A 12301-nucleotide genomic window follows, 5' to 3' on the forward strand; every position below is an offset into this window, starting at 1 on the left:
GCAGGACTACAGGTAGACAGACTGCAACAGGACCACATGCAGACAGACTGCAGCAGGACCACATGTAGACAGACTGCAGCAGGACTACAGGTAGACAGACTGCAGCAGGACTACAGGTAGACAGACTGCAGCAGGACTACAGGTAGACAGACTGCAGCAGGACTACAGGTAGACAGACTGCAGCAGGACTACAGGTAGACAGACTGCAGCAGGACCACATGCAGACAGACTGCAGCAGGACCACATGTAGACAGACTGCAGCAGGACCACATGCAGACAGACTGCAGCAGGACCACATGTAGACAGACTGCAGCAGGACCACATGCAGACAGACTGCAGCAGGACCACATGCAGACAGACTGCAGCAGGACTACATGCAGACAGACTGCAGCAGGACCACATGTAGACACACAGTGTTATTTCTCTGCTAACATCATCTGAACTTTCATAACCACTGACTCGAGACTGGTGTGTATATTCTAAACCTGACATTTAGTTTTGGGATCCCCTCATACAGGATATAACTAGCACAGTGTATTCAGTAGAGTTCAGTGGAGTTCAGTGGAGTTCAGTGGAGTTCAGTAGAGTTCAGTAGAGTTCAGTGGAGGTAGGTAGAGTTCAGATCTCCACCAGGTGGATCTGCTATTCTTTTTTGTTTTTGGATTTTTTTCCCCCTTTTTCCTGCCAATTGTACTTGGCCAATCACCCCACTCTTCCGAGCCGTCCCGGTCTCTGCTCCACCCCTCTGCTGATCCGGGGAGGGCTGCAGACTACCACACGCCTCCTCCCATACATGTGGAGTCACCAGCCGCTTCTTTTCACCTGACAGTGAGGAGTTTCACCGGGGGACGTAGTGTGTGGGAGGATCACGCTATTCCCCCCAGTTCTGCACCCCCCCCCCCAAACAGGGGCTCCGACCGACCAGAAGAGGCGCTAGTGACCAGGGACACATACCAGCGACCAGCAACACATACCCACATCCGGCTTCCCACCCACAGGCACGACTAGCCCTGTCTGTGGGTGGGAAGCCCGACCAAGCCGGAGGCAACACGGGGATTCGAACCGGAGATCCCCGTGTTGGTAGGCAACAGCATAGACCGCTACGCCACCCGGACGCCCTTTTTTCAGAGGTTTTGAATCACCGACACCACCTGAGGTCCCTGAACACAGTCATCATACCTGTGTACACACACACCATGGGGCCGACAGGCCCAGTAGTATGGAGCCTCGCAGCAGACCAACACACACACGGACAGCAGAACCCGGGTTCTTCTGCCATCACGCCACGTCTGCACAGCAGACTACCAAGCAGACTGAGCGAGAAACATGGAGGAACAACTGTTTGTGATATGAAGCGCTCGAGCTAAAGCCGCCTCGCTCACGGAGCCGTTTGGCCCGTCAGGCTGTGGCTGTGCAGCCTCCTGGATGGAGCCTCGCATGAATACGACCGAGTCTGACACGAACTCGCACTTCCCAAAAACAGAAGGTTTGCTATGCGACCATGTTGGACCGACCAGTCTTTATCTTCATCATATAATAGAGCCGGGAGAGCGTTTACACCCGTGCGTGCACGACTCACATCTACGGTCGACTCAGATCGGGCCGCCCGCAACGGGAAGATGCAACACTTCCTGTTCTAACTGCAACCTAGAGGAAGTTGTTCATTTATCATTTTCACATTTTTTGGATTAACAAAATAAGATCTACAGATCTTAGTCAACTGTAGATGTGAGGCGCACACATGTATAAATGGTCTCCTCAGCTTTCTTGTGAGAGGACAATATGGAGGCGGGGGTGGGGTTACATCGAGGATGGGCTCCGAGCCCTTTCTTGTTTGCAGTGGTGATGGACAGGTTGACGGACGAGATCAGGCGGGAGTCTCCGTGGACGATGATGTTTGCGGATGACATTGTGATCTGTAGTGAGAGTAGGGTGCAGGTGGAGGAGAGCCTGGACAGGTGGAGGTAATCAAGCAATGGAAATGCGTGGCTTTTGAAAAAGCTGAAATATGGCCAACTAAGCGGATACACCCGCATGAGGTGTGTGTCAGACGATTCGACAAAGCAACATGTTGCGGAGCAGAGATGGAAAGACGTTTTCTGCATTCTAGTCGAGGTGTCCAGCTTATAACGAGTGACGGCTGTGGGCTTCTCGGGTGGAACCGGCTCCCCCAGGCCTGACCCGCAGGACCCGCCGGGGTCCTGCTGCTGCAGAACTCATCAGATGTTCAGCAGCACTAGCGCCTCCTCTGGTCGGTCGCCTGTTCAGGGGGGAGGGGGAACTGGGGGGAATAGTGTGATCCTCCCACGCGCTACGTCCCCCTGGTGAAACTCCTCACTCCCCGGATCAGCAGAGGGGGTGGAGCAGAGACCGGGACGGCTCGGAAGAGCGGGGTAATTGGCCGGGTACAACTGGGGAATATAAGGGGGGAACAGCTTATACTGTTCCATGTTTTATACAGATATTTACCCCCCCCCCCGGAGTTAAACTGTTGGGTTACAAATCTTTTTCACAGCTTTTCAATCATCCTGGCAGGGACGACGACTCCTAGTACTTCCTGTACGGCTTAGCGGCTGTATTCCCTTCTTGTCAGAGTTTATGAACAAACGAACACGTGTTCAGATGAGCTGTATGTTGTTTTGCTTTATCGTTTAGATCATTTTCATTTCCGTCTTATCCTTAAGCAGCCACTGAGGACGCACAAGCCAACGCATTCTGAGGGCCCAGACACACCAGACCGACCAGCGGCGACGAAGGCCGACTGCTGCGTCGCCTCACGTCGCCTGCCGTCTGGGCCAGAAAGCAGCGCTTGAACACCGCAAAGACTACAGCCGACGGCTAGCTAGCATGTACGCTCTGCACTGATTCGCTAAGCTGAACAGCCAATCAGAGTGATCTCTCTCACCGACGGGCTCCGCCCACTCAACATGCTGAATCGGCCAAAAAGCTACCGAGAGGGGTCCGACTAGTGCCGACGGTGCAGGACACACCGCAAAAACTAGGGTCACAGACGCTCAACAACAGCGTCACACGGCTCGGAAGAGTGGGGTAATTGGACGGATACAAATGGGGAGAATATGCGGGAAACAAATCCCCCCAAAAAAAGTTACACTAGATTGAGAATTCAAAAACAGGCATCTCCCAATCAGCTTCCAAATGAACAATCTTTGTTCCAAAATTAATCCTGATGTACATAACCTAGACAGACTCCACCCTCGACAGACGCAATTAGATAATTACACATGGAAAGAGCTAAAGGGGCCTTTATTAGATCGCGAGCCAAATGGTTAGAACAGAGGGGAAAGAATTCATCTCACTTCTTTAACTTAGAAAAGCACAGACAGATGAAGAAGCTAATTTCCAAACTGATGACTGATAATTCTCTTATCGAACGAAAACTCATAAATCAAGACATCCATAACTTACACAATACTCTTTATAAGTCAAAATGTTCTAGTCAGGAGGCTGACATCCTCTTTAATATGATTGGAAACAAGATTCCCAAGTTGATGACAAATTCAAGTTGATCACTGAAGCAGATTTAACTTTACACGAGCTAGACGAAGCCTCGTGTAAAACGCCCAGGGGAAAGTCCCCGGGATTAGCTACCGGCTTCTATAAACACTTCTGGCCAGACATTAGGCAGGGTCTAGATGTATTTAATGAACAGTTCTATCATGTCACCCACTATGAAACGGGGCTTAATCACACTAATCCCTAAACCTGGTGAGGATGTGTTCTACCTAGAGAACTGGAGACCTCACACTGCTCGGATGTGATGATACACCACTTGCATCTGGTTAAAAAAGGGAATTAATGGTATTATTGACATAACTTGGTCCACATTCATTAAGAGAAGGAGCATTCACAATCATATTCGCTTAATTCTGGACCAAGTAGACGGTAACTTCTTCATCGATCAAGATAGCCTCACTGTATTCCTAGACTTTCCAAAGACATCTTGGAACATCCTTTTCTCTTTAGAATACTGCACTCGTTTGGCTTTGGTGATACGTTCTGTAATATTGTCAAGATGTTTTATAATGACATATGCAGCTGCATCGCCCTCTCGAATGGACCCTTCAGCACAATTTCAGGTTTCTCATAGAGTTGTCTCATTTCTCCTTGACTCGTCATTTTATCTGCAGAATTATTGGGCTTTTGATTAAAAATTCACCTGATTTGCAAGGGATCAATACCCTAGAAATCCATTGTAAGTCAGTTTGCTGATGATACCGCTCTACTACTGAAGAATAAATCAGTGGTTGAGATAGCCTCAGGAATAACTCAAAATATATTCTACAGCTTCTGGTCCATCTCTAAATCTTATGCCTATTCAGGATCAGGACTATGATCAAATGGGAGGAAACCCACGCAGACACGGGAAGAACATGCAAACTCCACACAAGGTTGGACTACCCCGGGGCTAAAACCCAGAACCTTCATGCTGAGACGACCGCGCTAACCACTGCGCTACCGTGCCCCTACAGAAACACTCACTACTTTATCACTAATGGACCCACAGGGGTCACACTTTCATTACAGGATCTCAGTATTACACACGGCCAACACATGTATGTTTACCACAAATACCACTGCAGTAACCAGTATGTTCCCAGTATGTTCCCAGTATGATCCCAGTATGTTATCAGTATGATCCCAGTATGTTACAGCATGTTCCCAGTATGTTACCAGTATGATCCCAGTATGTTACCAGTATGTTCCCAGTATGTTCCCAGTATGACCCCAGTATGACCCCAGTATGTTCCCAGTATGACCCCAGTATGTTACCAGTATGTTCCCAGTATGATCCCAGTATGGCCCCAGTATGTTACCAGTATGTTCCCAGTATGACCACAGGGGCTGAACTTGGATTTGAGAGCCTTCCTAGCCATTTCTATAACACAACAGATCTGTTTTCCTGTCTCTGGAGCCAGATGCCAACCAGCATAAGTGAACCCCCCCCCCCCCCCCCGAAACACTCGTGTCCTTGGAGAAACACACACACACTCACACACACACACGTCACTGCTGTCTACAGCCAACCAGAAATAACGTCAGAATGACAGGACATGCTGTACTAACAGACAACACACACACACACACACACACACACACACACACATACACCCACACACACACACACACACACACACACACACACACACACACACATATATACACCCACACACACACACACACACACACACACACACACACACACATACACCCACACACACACACACACACACACACACACACACACACATACACCCACACCCACACACACCATTATTTCTCTCTTATTCCTAACAAATGTTTCAGCCTTACTTCCAGGGGAGTTTGTCTCCTCTCCGTCTCTCAGCAGTCGTATGTTTTGGAGGTATTTAAGCTTCCTCCTGAAGACCGCCGACACACAAACAACTTCCACGACAGATATGTGGACAAGCCTGGTCCAGAAGATATGTGGACAAGTCTGGTCCAGAAGCTATGTGGAGAAGTCTGGTCCACAAGCTATGTAGAGAAGTCTGGTCCACAAGCTATGTGGAGAAGTCTGGTCCACAAGCTATGTAGAGAAGTCTGGTCCACAAGCTATGTGGAGAAGTCTGGTCCACAAGCTATGTAGAGAAGTCTGGTCCACAAGCTATGTGGACAAGTCTGGTCCACAAGCTATGTGGAGAAGTCTGGTCCACAAGCTATGTAGAGAAGTCTGGTCCACAAGCTATGTGGACAAGTCTGGTCCAGAAGCTATGTGGAGAAGTCTGGTCCAGAAGAGCGAGGGATCAGGGTTTCAGTAGGATCCTCACGCACAGGAAACAGCTCTGGTAAAGTCCTCAAGACAGCTTCAGACTGTGCTCAGAAAACTCTGCCGGTCAAAGTTTAAAGTCTTCCTGCTCCACACCGACGGTTTGAATCCCACTTCTGATCACCGACAACCAGGCGACAAGCAGTCGCTTCTCCCTAACGAGAATCCACTTGTGGACTGTTTCCAGTCGTGTCCATTGTAAGGCTGTTTTGTTGGTCTGTTCTTCTGAGCTGAAGCTTAATCACCAGCAGAACACCATATCTCTCCTATTCCAAGTCACTATCTGTCTATCTAGCTATGTGTCTGTCTCGCTATGTGTCTGTCTCTCTATCCGTCTATCTGTCTATCTATCTGTCTATCTCTCTATCTGTCTATCTGGCTGTATATCTATCCGTCTATCTGTCTGTATATCTATCTATCTATCTATCTATCTATCTACCTGTCTGTCTATCTGTCGGTATATCTATCTACCTGTCTGTCCATCTATGTGTCTGTCCATCTGTCTGTCTGTATATCTATCTATCTGTCTGTCTATCTATCTATCTGTATATCTATCTATCTATCTGTCTGTCTATCTATCCGTCTATCTGTCTGTATATCTATCTGTCTGTCTATCTATCCGTCTATCTATCTGTCTGTCTGTCTGTATATCTATCTATCTATCCGCCTGTCTGTCTGTATATCTATCTATCCGTCTATCTGTCTGTATATCTATCTGTCTGTCTGTCTAGCTATCTGTCTCGTTTAGTCGTCTCTCTCTCTCTCCGAGGTCTTGCGTTCAGCCGGCCAGACAGTGGAAGTCAGCCCGCAGCTGGAATGCCAAACTGTGTTCTGTTCATAGGCCCCGCCCACATCCTCCCTCATGACTCAAAGCCACTTCCTCTCTGTCATCATGCCGACCCCGCTGCAGGGTGGGAAGGGGGGGGCTTACCGAGAACCACAAAGAAGACTTTCTTCAGAACATGGAGAGAGAGAGAGAGAGAGTGAGAGAGCGAGAGAGTGAAAGAGCGAGAGAGACAGCAATAGCTTCTGTGTGTGTGTTGGACAGAAGGAGTGGGAGGGGGGGCACGTGAGAGACCAGTGCACCTCCCAAATTAACACACACACACACACACACACACACACAGGAATCTGACAGAGCTGCACTTTGACATTGTGAGAAACAGATAAGAGTCAAACCCGAATCCCGAATGACATTTATCCACACACACACACGCACGCACACACACACACACACACACACACACACACACACACACACACACACACACACACACAGAGCCCCACCCTGCTGGTTAAACAGCAGTGTCTATAAATACACATCAAAGCTGGAGGCTCACACACAACTTTATTTACAGAGACACACTGAGACTTTCCCTCAGCTCACATCAGACGAGAATAAATGTGTTTCTGCACCACGAGCGAAGACCGACAAAACAACAAGCAAGCGTTCATATGTGAAGGAACAGACGTCTGAGAGAAGCACCTCATTTGGTCAAAGTGTCTGTCAGATGGTACACACTTTGTTTAGCAATGTAAGATATACTTTTTCATGTTCAAGTAGAGGACTAAGGAACACCTGAAGAAGACCAGAGAAGAGCTACAAGGAGAAGACTATGGAACACCTGAAGAAGACCAGAGAAGAGCTACAAGTAGAAGAATATGGAACGTCTGAAGAAGACCAGAGAAGAGCTACAAGTAGAAGAATATGGAACGCCTGAAGAAGACCAGAGAAGAGCTACAAGTAGAAGAATATGGAACGCCTGAAGAAGACCAGAGAAGAGCTACAAGTAGAAGAATATGGAACGCCTGAAGAAGACCAGAGAAGAGCTACAAGTAGAAGAATATGGAACGCCTGAAGAAGACCAGAGAAGAGCTACAAGCAGAATAATATGGAACGCCTGAAGAAGACCAGAGAAAAGCTACAAGTAGAAGAATAGGGAACGCCTGAAGAAGACCAGAGAAGAGCTACAAGTAGAAGAATAGGGAACGCCTGAAGAAGACCAGAGAAGAGCTACAAGTAGAAGAATATGGAACGCCTGAAGAAGACCAGAGAAAAGCTACAAGGAGAAGAACATGGAACGCCTGAAGAAGACCAGAGAAGAGTTACAAGTAGAAGAATATGGAACGCCTGAAGAAGACCAGAGAAAAGCTACAAGTAGAAGAATATGGAACGCCTGAAGAAGACCAGAGAAGAGTTACAAGTAGAAGAATATGGAACACCTGAAGAAGACCAGAGAAAAGCTACAAGCAGAAGAATATGGAACGCCTGAAGAAGACCAGAGAAGAGCTACAAGTAGAAGAATAGGGAACGCCTGAAGAAGACCAGAGAAGAGTTACAAGTAGAAGAATATGGAACGCCTGAAGAAGACCAGAGAAAAGCTACAAGTAGAAGAATATGGAACGCCTGAAGAAGACCAGAGAAGAGTTACAAGTAGAAGAATATGGAACACCTGAAGAAGACCAGAGAAAAGCTACAAGCAGAAGAATATGGAACGCCTGAAGAAGACCAGAGAAGAGCTACAAGTAGAAGAATAGGGAACGCCTGAAGAAGACCAGAGAAAAGCTACAAGGAGAAGAACATGGAACGCCTGAAGAAGACCAGAGAAGAGTTACAAGTAGAAGAATATGGAACACCTGAAGAAGACCAGAGAAAAGCTACAAGGAGAAGAACATGGAACGCCTGAAGAAGACCAGAGAAGAGTTACAAGTAGAAGAATATGGAACACCTGAAGAAGACCAGAGAAAAGCTACAAGTAGAAGAATATGGAACGCCTGAAGAAGACCAGAGAAGAGCTACAAGTAGAAGAATAGGGAACGCCTGAAGAAGACCAGAGAAGAGCTACAAGGAGAAGAACATGGAACGCCTGAAGAAGACCAGAGAAGAGTTACAAGTAGAAGAATATGGAACGCCTGAAGAAGACCAGAGAAAAGCTACAAGTAGAAGAATATGGAACGCCTGAAGAAGACCAGAGAAGAGCTACAAGTAGAAGAATAGGGAACGCCTGAAGAAGACCAGAGAAGAGCTACAAGTAGAAGAATATGGAACGCCTGAAGAAGACCAGAGAAGAGCTACAAGGAGAAGAACATGGAACGCCTGAAGAAGACCAGAGAAGAGTTACAAGTAGAAGAATATGGAACGCCTGAAGAAGACCAGAGAAAAGCTAGAAGTAGAAGAATATGGAACGCCTGAAGAAGACCAGAGAAGAGTTACAAGTAGAAGAATATGGAACACCTGAAGAAGACCAGAGAAAAGCTACAAGCAGAAGAATATGGAACGCCTGAAGAAGACCAGAGAAGAGCTACAAGTAGAAGAATAGGGAACGCCTGAAGAAGACCAGAGAAAAGCTACAAGGAGAAGAACATGGAACGCCTGAAGAAGACCAGAGAAGAGTTACAAGTAGAAGAATATGGAACACCTGAAGAAGACCAGAGAAAAGCTACAAGCAGAAGAATATGGAACGCCTGAAGAAGACCAGAGAAGAGCTACAAGTAGAAGAATAGGGAACGCCTGAAGAAGACCAGAGAAGAGCTACAAGGAGAAGAACATGGAACGCCTGAAGAAGACCAGAGAAGAGTTACAAGTAGAAGAATATGGAACACCTGAAGAAGACCAGAGAAAAGCTACAAGCAGAAGAATATGGAACGCCTGAAGAAGACCAGAGAAGAGCTACAAGTAGAAGAATATGGAACGCCTGAAGAAGACCAGAGAAGAGCTAGAAGTAGAAGAATATGGAACGCCTGAAGACCAGAGAAGAGCTAGAAGTAGAAGAATATGGAACGCCTGAAGAAGACCAGAGAAGAGCTACAAGGAGCGAAAATACCAACACACACACACACTGTGGACAAGACATGAACATGTCAAGTTTCCACAGTTCACAGATGAACTGTATTAAGGCTGTTGGACAAGGCCTATTGTACTACTACCACTATTACTACTACCACCACTATTACTACTACTACCCCTACTACTATCACTGTTACTACTACCAACACTACGATTACTACCACTACCACTACTATTATCACCACTACCACCACTACTACAACCACTACCATTACTACCACCACTACTACTATCACTACTATTACTACCACTACCACCACCACTACGATTACCACCCCCACGACTACCACCACCACTACTACTACCACTACCACCACCACCACCATTACTACTACTACCACTACCACCACCACTACTACTACTACCACTACCACCACCACTACTACTATTACCACCACCAGGTATCACAATTCTCTATGCTGAAGTTGCAAAAACACCACAATCTTGTGATCTATTTCAATGATGACAAAAGCATGCCCAGTTTCCCTGTTACACCACTGAAAATGCCCAAATAATGCACTTTGTTGTACGGTTGTGTATTGGTAAGAATCTAGTGACACGATACGTATCACAATACAGGGGTTACGATTCAATATATGGCAATATATTACGATACTGTAAGAAAGGTGATATATTGCGGGTTCATAGGCCTGTGTTCTTTGTGCTTACGCTACTTCCTGTCTCAGTTTACATTGTTGGGTTGGAGTGGATGAGTCACATGGCTGAAGATAGATTACAACACAAAATGTTTTTTCACGAACCTTTACATGTAAACAATTAAAAATCCATATAGTGGTTTTGAGAATCGATACAGTATCACAAAAGATAATATCGCGATACTCGAGAGTATTGATGTTTTCTTACAACCCTACTTTGTTGCAGTTATATACAGTTAACTATAACGAGATAATAGTTCGTTTATGTAGTGACAGCTACGTATATCTTTGAGTAATGTTGGTGCCAGTACAACTGGAACTTATTTTAGCTACCATATTGCAAACATAACATTACTCGCCTGTATGAGTTGGTGTTTTTACTTGCTATCAGTGCCTGTTCATCCAAACTTCACACTCAGAGGAATACGGGTGTAATCCCCCCCTCCGAACACAACGTGGGTTGCAATGGAAGAGTGGCGCTGTTCATGTTTCCACTCGTTGACTCAAAGGGAAGTGAAGAAGCAGAATTTATTATGACTAATATCACTGAAAACTTTCTCAAGAACCACTCATCTAAATAATTTCACACTCGACACTGCACTTCCTTCTTGTGGCAAATTTGTAATTTCTGACATTGGGCTATACAAATAAAATTGACGACTTAACTTGACTCAGCAATACACCTGCCAAGTTTGAAGTCGATCGGATGAGCAATTGTCGAGAAAGTCCCGCCCTTTATAATACGGGATCCTCCGCTGCGTCCTGTACTGAATCAATAACGGACGCGATTTGTCCCATATTTTCCTACACGTCGTTTCATATGTATACACTAGGGTTCCAAAGTGTGGGAAGATGGCGACGCGAACTCGCGTTTGCAGCGGCCTCACCCAGTAGTACTGGTGTGAGAAGATGGCAGCACGAACTTACATTTGCGGTGGCCTCACCCAGTGCCATCCATGCAGTGTCTTTGTCCACGTCTGGGTTTGTGTCTTTGTCTGATGGCTGGGAGAGCTGGCGCTGGATCGGCTGGGGGAGCTTGGTCTGTTGTGTCCTGTGAGCCCGGGGACCATGGCCTTGCCCGCAGCTGTGCCCGAAGAGGAAACACTGAAGGCGTTCTGACAGGATGCAGTGGGGCAGGCTAAGCTAAGTGGGGCAGGCTAAGCTAACTGCTAGCCCATGCAGACCAGCAGTTTTGGTAACACTGAGGGCGGTCTGGCGGCGGCCTCGCCTGGTGTTGACTGTGTTTTTGGTGTCGTCTTGTGGAGTGCGGGGAGGTGTGTCGAGGGTTTCTGGCTAGGAGAGCTGACGTTGGATCGGCTGGGGGAGCCTGGTCTGTTGCATCCTGTGGGCCCAAGGACCACGGCCCTGCTTGGAGCTGTGCCTGAAGAGGAAACACCGTGGTCGGTCTGACAGGACGTGGAAGCGGGGCAGGCTAAGGTAACTGCTAGCCCATGCAGACTGGCAGATCCGACAGTCATACTGGTGTTCGCTCTCTTGGACAGTGACAATTTTTTTTAATATGTTGCATAGATGTGTTTTTGTATTTTGTAGTTTTTGTAGTTTGTTTGTAGTCTGGATATAGCTGTGTGTTCTTGCAGGTTTTAGATATGTGTTTTTGTCTTTGTGTTGCACTGCTGTGGGCTGGGGGAAACGATATAAATGAAACGACAAATAAATGTTCCTGTTCCTGATTCCTGATCTAGTAGTAAAATCACACCAGTTATACAAGCGGAGTGAAGTTTAGTTTCAGTGGTGTGCAGCAGACCAACAGGCTCTGTGCTGTGCTGTGTGAGTCTGCACGTCCGCGTCATGACGTCATAGTTGCCATTAGACCCAACTCGGTGGTTCCTTGTACAGTTTAAAATAGCACCTCAGCCGCTTGCAGCTACTGATGGTTTCCATTTGTTTGGGATGGACACTGTTTGTTTGTGATGTTTCAGTCTTGTTTGTGTCAAACCAATCATTCATTCATTTACTCATTCATTCATTCAT

At 46.8% G+C, this 12301-nt stretch overlaps 1 protein-coding gene across 4 annotated transcripts in view; it reads right to left on the reverse strand.

Moving 5' to 3' along the window:
- LOC130116107 (diacylglycerol kinase delta-like) overlaps positions 1 to 12301 on the reverse strand; it is an 88550-nt gene that overhangs the window by 59109 nt on the left and 17140 nt on the right. The window contains exon 1 of one of the 4 annotated variants that reach the window (XM_056284055.1): positions 10669 to 10852. The exons of 2 other annotated variants lie outside the window; for them this stretch is intronic. The gene's annotated coding sequence lies outside the window, so the exon portion shown is untranslated. Of the gene's footprint in view, positions 1 to 5331; positions 6588 to 10668; positions 10853 to 12301 lie in introns of those variants that run through there. One more of the 4 variants, XM_056284054.1, reaches the window with a different exon arrangement.

This window comes from Lampris incognitus, chromosome 7, assembly GCF_029633865.1.
Source record: "Lampris incognitus isolate fLamInc1 chromosome 7, fLamInc1.hap2, whole genome shotgun sequence".
Lineage (NCBI taxonomy): Eukaryota > Metazoa > Chordata > Actinopteri > Lampriformes > Lampridae > Lampris > Lampris incognitus.